The sequence below is a fragment of the Helianthus annuus genome, chromosome 8 (assembly GCF_002127325.2).
Source record: "Helianthus annuus cultivar XRQ/B chromosome 8, HanXRQr2.0-SUNRISE, whole genome shotgun sequence".
Lineage (NCBI taxonomy): Eukaryota > Viridiplantae > Streptophyta > Magnoliopsida > Asterales > Asteraceae > Helianthus > Helianthus annuus.
Genome location: NC_035440.2, coordinates 143961833 through 143968566, shown reverse-complemented (window position 1 = coordinate 143968566; position 6734 = coordinate 143961833). Strand labels below are relative to the sequence as shown.

Sequence of the window (6734 nt, the reverse complement as noted above, 5' to 3'; positions counted from 1 at the left end):
AAAGAAAAGGAATTATAAAAGTATTTTCTTAACATACTTAAACGGGTTACCGGGTCAACCCATTTTTATGTACGTCAATCTGAACCCGACCTATTTTAAAACAGGTCAACTCGAACCTGACCCGTTTAAAAAACATGTTGGGTTAACCAACCAAAACATGTTTATTTTTGTGTCGGGTTCGGGTTAGATTTTGAGTCGTGTCAGGACATTAACACCCTAGTTCTATATAACCAACTATTATGAGATTACATCACTTTCTTCCCTATTTTTATAAAACACGAAAGCCAATCAAAATCAAATTATAACCTACAAAATTATAAGCAAGTTGAACATTTCTCTCAAAATTAGTTAATTACTCAAACTGCAACTATGAACCATCCACTCAATATTAGATTTACGTATTTTAAGATTTATAAATTCACATATGAAATACATGTTCAAGATCTTTTAATTAAAATTAGCAAAAAAACATTTAACAAAAATCTTGAAAGTTAAAACCCAACCCATTTGACACCCAAAAGTCAAACCCAATGGGACTGACTGAAACCCACATGAGTGTTCTACAAGATCTCCTACCATTACGCTCGAAATCAACAACATATTTTGCCAATTGCATTCAAACTGACCATTATCATTTATCAAACAGCAAGTGGCGAACCCAATGAACAAATCTTACCCTTTTATTTTAGTCCTAAGTGATTAATTCACTTGTGCATCAAAATTAAAGTTAAGTATACGACCAAATCGATAAATCACAATTTTACTCTTCAAAGTTGCAGTAGAGTTCATAATCAAGAATTTACCAATAGAATGTATTTATGAAGCCAAATGATGTTAAGTATTCAATTAGAGACTTACAATTCAGAGACAATCGGCAGCGTAAGATGAAAATCACCCTCGGAAACATGATCGTCTCTAGTCCTCCTCATCCCTGTAAAAACAAAACGACTCCTAGTCCTCTAATTAACAACCAAAAACACCTGGAAACTTAAATTACCGATCTAAAACAACGCAAATGAACAACTGTTTACGCCTCTTTACTTACCACAACCAACAATTTCTCATTCTTTCGAGCAAATTCTAGCATTAGATCTTGAACATGTTAGAAAACTATCTAACATGGAACTTGCAACTTATAATCCTTATTAATAGACTCACCTGCAATGCAGCTCAATAAACAATATGCTCATCATTTGACTTGGCTCTTGCATTATTATACACCATGAGAAGTGGAGGAACCCCAAGTGAAGCCCTTAATAAAACATATAATAATAATCATCATCATCATCGTGAACAAATACATAAAGAAAACTGAAATAATGAACAACAGAAACAAAATCGGATCATCAAATTTCATATTTCATAATCACAACATATAAAATTGAAAGCCCTAAATCCTATTAAAATGATAGGTGATCGAAGAAATAGAACAAATAAAAATGCCCATAACTACGAAACATAATCGAGATCGTTAAGATTTTATCCTCACAACATAACAATAAGGATGCGCATACCTGATGGGAATCACGGTTGAAGCTTCCGATGGTGACATTGTTTATCGTGGATGAAAGAAAATACGCGTGAGCATTAAGGTTTTCATCATCAGGGATAATTGAGGAGAAGGGTGGGAATGCTCCATAGCGTATCCAACTTTTAAGGTTTTCAACGTAAGAGGCGGCAAAATTAAGGAGGATGGTGGGGAGGGATGCTTAATTTTTTAGGCTAATCAGAAAAGGGAGAATAACGTTTTTTGGACCATAAAACACCATATGTAAAATACACCACGTGGCAATGTGAGAGGAGAGCCTAAATTATGGATCGTCCGATTAAAACAATATGTGTACTAGATTGGCGCGGTGGCGTTTTCGTAAATAACATCAATTTTATCATGTGGACGTGCTTCATTAAGGGTAAAAAAGGTAAAACATCATCTCTCACATAAAACGCCGTTGAAAAATAAAACGTCAAATAAATACAAAACGCCAATTTTATCACTGCGTAGTTTTTTCTGTGTTTTTATTTAAACTCTCAGGCTACAAAAACACCACAAAATGTGAAACGCCATAATAGTGAAACGCCAAGCCTTACATCCGGATAAATATAAATTACATTTTTTGTTATAAAAATAATATCCCGTCTAAACTACGTGTCACACCCTGACTTTTGCGGAAGCGTGATTACGTGTGACTTGCTTAATATCATTGCATTCAACCATAACAAGCAACTATATGATAAAACTCATGATGTTCATCCATAATTAAGATTCAAAATAATATAACCATCATTGTTTTAGATCCAAACATAGACTTCATATTTAAAATACATAACAACCCAAGTTTAAGTTCCGTACAGGATTTAACAAAAGACACTTTTAAAAGCTAGGCTTTGAACCATGTATCTTATCCAAGATAAAATACACAATTCAAACCCATCAACACTGGATGACATCTTTTATTCGAAGATACAACTTGAAAATCCATGATCGCCCACCAGATCCATGATCAATTTCCTGAAATACATGTAGTTTGAAAACATCAACAAAAGTTGAGCGAGTTCATGTGTTTTGTGTGTGAGCTCGTAATAAACCTGTAAACATTGTATGTATGTATGTATTTGTAAACCGGTATGAAAGCAACAAGGAAACAGATCAATTAATGGTTTGCAAGGCCATTAATATGTGTGCAGTGATGCAGGAAGGCTCAAACCTAGCGGATTTTGTATCGGGCTTCCAACTGGAAGACATAGTCACCTCATGGGCCAAATCCCGGTCCCAAGGGTGGGGCTCGCAACACCCAAATAGATCTATCACTCATGTCCCTCGGTCCTACTACGAGGATTAATGGTCTTAAGCGTTGTACCCACCACTCACATGATCTAACAGTTCATTCCTTAGCTAACCATACCTTTATAATCGTTTGTAAACATTTGTAACATGCATTTCACCCCCGAAGTTATAAAACTGAAAACAGTTAAAAGAAAAGGGGGGACATGAACTCACAATCTTGCGTCTCGAAATCCGGTGTAACTCAAAGCTGCTACTCGATCACACGACTACCTACAAACGTGCTAAGGTGTATTAGACGGATGAGTCGTGCCTTGACTTTAGTCTTAATTAGTATCTTTGAGTAACGTTTCTTTGTATCATAGTATTATTCCAAAGTATATAAGTATTTGTTAACTAATAATATTTTAACTTAAATTATATTTATTAATTTTTGGGATTTTTGTTAAAAGAATATATTTTAACTTGACATATTATGTATTTATACATGTATATCTTCCCCAAAGATGGGTGTATTCATACTCGTATTCTTAAACTTGTATATTTTTGCCAAGTATCGGTGGCGTATTCCGGTGTATTTATACGTACGAGAATACGTATTTTTTATTGTGTTTATTAAGTATTTTTATACTTAATTTTTGTATTTATTTTTCTGGAATATTATTTTCAATAAGAATCACCAATGTACATATATTCTTAAAATATATAAATATTTTCAAAAAACTTGTATAGAAAATTATTTATATTTCTTCCTTGGCAAAAATATTTATATTTTCATATAAACCTCAAAAATAATAGATTTTCAAGATTGTCTTAGAAAATATTTATAAATCCATTTTTCACCCCAAATAATTATATTTTCTAAATTTATTTAAAAAAATATAAATTTTCTCCAAAAAAAAATATATTTTCTAGTTGTTCAAGAAAACATATATATTTTTCTTCACCCAAAAATAATATGATTTCTTCTTGTCAAAAATATGATATATTTTTGGTAATAATTATAAAAATCATATTTTCGTTTTGTTGGTTTCCAAAATACCGTTTACCAAAATATACTTATAAATTTAATTCCGGAATATTTATGTAAGTTATATTCCTTGTTCGGTTTCTCCAATTTTGGGTATAAATTATATATTTATATCTTGGGATTTTGGTAATATTTTGTATTGTAATTTTTGGTATTTTGGTGGGCTATATTATTTCATGTCCTAAAATAATATAACTAATACACATAATATATAAGTAATCACACCAATTGTGACATCTAAATATATATTTTCCTAAATACATACTTAGTCCCTTTTTTTATTAAAAACCAACCTCCAATATTTGCAATTCTTGTAACAAAAATTATGGCAAATTTTATATGAAAAATTATGGTTAAAATACTCTTGTAAACACTTGTTTAAAAATATTTTTCTAAGTGTTTAATTTCTAGAAAAATTTTGTCATAGTTTCCCCTTAAAAATGGATGTTTCCATGCTTTCAAAGCATATCATTTTCTTTTATAAATCATAACAATTCATCAACAAATCAAACAATACTTACCAATTGCCAAAATCAAACCATTTACACTACTTCATGAACTTGAAAATTTATAAAAATTTGTTGTAACTTGGTAGAGTGCTTAGTAAGCTTAATTACCCTTTAAAGTGTGGTTATTTGTTTAATAACATTATTCTTGAAGATTTTAGATCTTTACAACTTGTAAAATGATTTTCTAAAGATATTTCTTTTTGAATTTTTCTTGTTAGTAACATGTTTCTAACCTTGATTAATCACTAAAAATGAGACTAGTTTTTTTAAAAACCATGTTTATGTAAATCTTGTGATTTAACTTAGTTTCTTGAGAAAATCATTTTTGAAATCACACACTTACAATATTTATATTATACTTTGATCATCGTCATTCAAGAAAACACTTCATACTTCAAGTTCATGTTTACACATAAGGATGATCATCTTGATTTATCACATAATCATCCTCGCACTTGCTAGATCATGTGTTTAATCACAATATAGCAAGTTTCATATAATGTTTAACATCATAAACACAATCAATCAACAATAAAGAAGCATATAAACACTTAAACAACATAGTTCATGATGATTTAGAGCTTTATGTTAAAGATTATGTTCTTGATCTTTAATGTTTTTCATGATTAGTTACTTGTATCATCTTTTAACCAACATAACAAGATGTAAAATGGGATTAGAAGGATCTTACTACTAGCACAAGGCTAGGGATGAGATTCAAGAAGAAGATGATGATGAACTTGGTGGTTAATAGCTTGTGAGAGAGGTCCTTCACCTTCCAATGGCTCCTAGCTTCATTACCAAGCTTCTGACACCTTGTGATCACTAGAGAATGGATGAAGATGAGGTGAAAATGGTGGTGGTGGTGCTCCTTGTTCTCGGCCAAAGGTGAGAGAGGAAGAGAGGAGAGTGAGTATGTTATGTGTTGTGAAAATAATGAGAGTTATGGTCTTGAGGTTAATTATAAAACCTTCCAACAACACTTAACCCTTTGGATAACATGTTCTCAAAAGCACAAGACATAATCTAATAAACATTTCAAATAAAATCCAAGGTGGGCCACCTTGTGGTGACCGTAAATGGAGGGGGGGTATAGGTTAGTTTGTAATGGTTAGTTAGTTTATCTAGTTGAAATCTAAGTGATTTAGTTAGTGTACTTAGTTGTTATGTTGTTATATAGTGTGTTATGATGATCGGGGACCATAAGTAGCTCGGAAATGATAAAAAAAGTGCTTCTAGTGAAATTTGGTATTTCGGGTAGTGTCCGGTTATTCGATTGGTTACTGGTGCGTTAAGGTGCTAAACTATGCAGTTTAGTGTGCTTTATGTTACCTTTTGTGACAGTTTTGATTCCCGACACTTAGGAAAGCATTCTGGACCATTTAACCACAATTTTGCATAATATTTAGTTGTTTAAATGCTGATTTTTGCTGAATTCTGCAAAATTCTGCAGTTTATGTGAGTTTTAGGCACTTTCCGACACTTAAACTATCACTAGGAAGGCAGTTTTATGATCCTTACTTTCCTACACACTATACTAGTGTAACCGTTGGTTTCTAGCTCATTCTGTGTCTCAAAACCATGTTTGTCTAAGTACTGAACTCCCGTCAGTAATTCTGATTCGTTTCATAATTATGCTAACTTTGTTTCGTGCATCATTTGAATCAGTAAGTGTTGCATGCAATAATGATATGACATTATGCAATATGTGATGCATATGTATGTATTATGACAATAATCAGGTAGCATTCATGTCATTAGTTTAATTCAGCACAATCATTAAAGCACTAATCATTGTTTAATTAATGTACGGATACATGGAAATTTGGCAATTGTCACATTCTCCCCATGTTAAGAAAATTTCGTCCCGAAATTTTAAGCTTCGCTATTGGATGCAGGGGAGTTAGGGAACAAATGAGGATATTTTGCTTTAATACGATCTTCACGCTCCCAAGTAAACTCTGGGCCGTGACATGTATTCCATGAACCTTGACAAGCTTAACACTACTCCTCCGAGTCTTGCTAACTTTCCAATCTGTGACCTCAATGGGTTCTTCAGTGAAGTGGAGTGTATCGTCTATATGCACTTCATCCACAGGGATGACAACTGTCTCTTGAGTTGGACTTTTCTTCAGGTTAGATACATGAAATGTATCATGAACACCGTTTAATTCTGCTGGTAACTCCAACTTGTATGCCACAGTACCAACCCTTTCCAAAATTCTGAATGGCCCGATATAACGTGAGTTTAACTTGCCACGCTTTCCAAAACGCGCCACACCTTTCCAAGGGGAGACTTTTAACAAAACCATATCACCTATTTCGAATTCCAAGAGTTTTCGCCTTTGGTCCGCATAACTCTTCTGTCGATCCCGAGCCGCCTTGATGCGCTCTCGGATCTGCACGATTTTAT

The 6734-nt window shown here is 32.8% G+C and overlaps 1 long non-coding RNA gene across 1 annotated transcript; it reads right to left on the bottom strand.

The window, feature by feature from the left end:
* Nucleotides 1–771: 771 nt before the first annotated feature.
* LOC110927764 lies at nucleotides 772–1698 on the bottom strand. Its single transcript, XR_002585878.2, has 3 exons — nucleotides 1515–1698; nucleotides 1159–1252; nucleotides 772–931 (listed from the first exon to the last, which is right to left on the bottom strand). It is a non-coding gene; the product is annotated as an uncharacterized LOC110927764 (long non-coding RNA).
* Between the last annotated feature and the right edge of the window lie 5036 nt (nucleotides 1699–6734).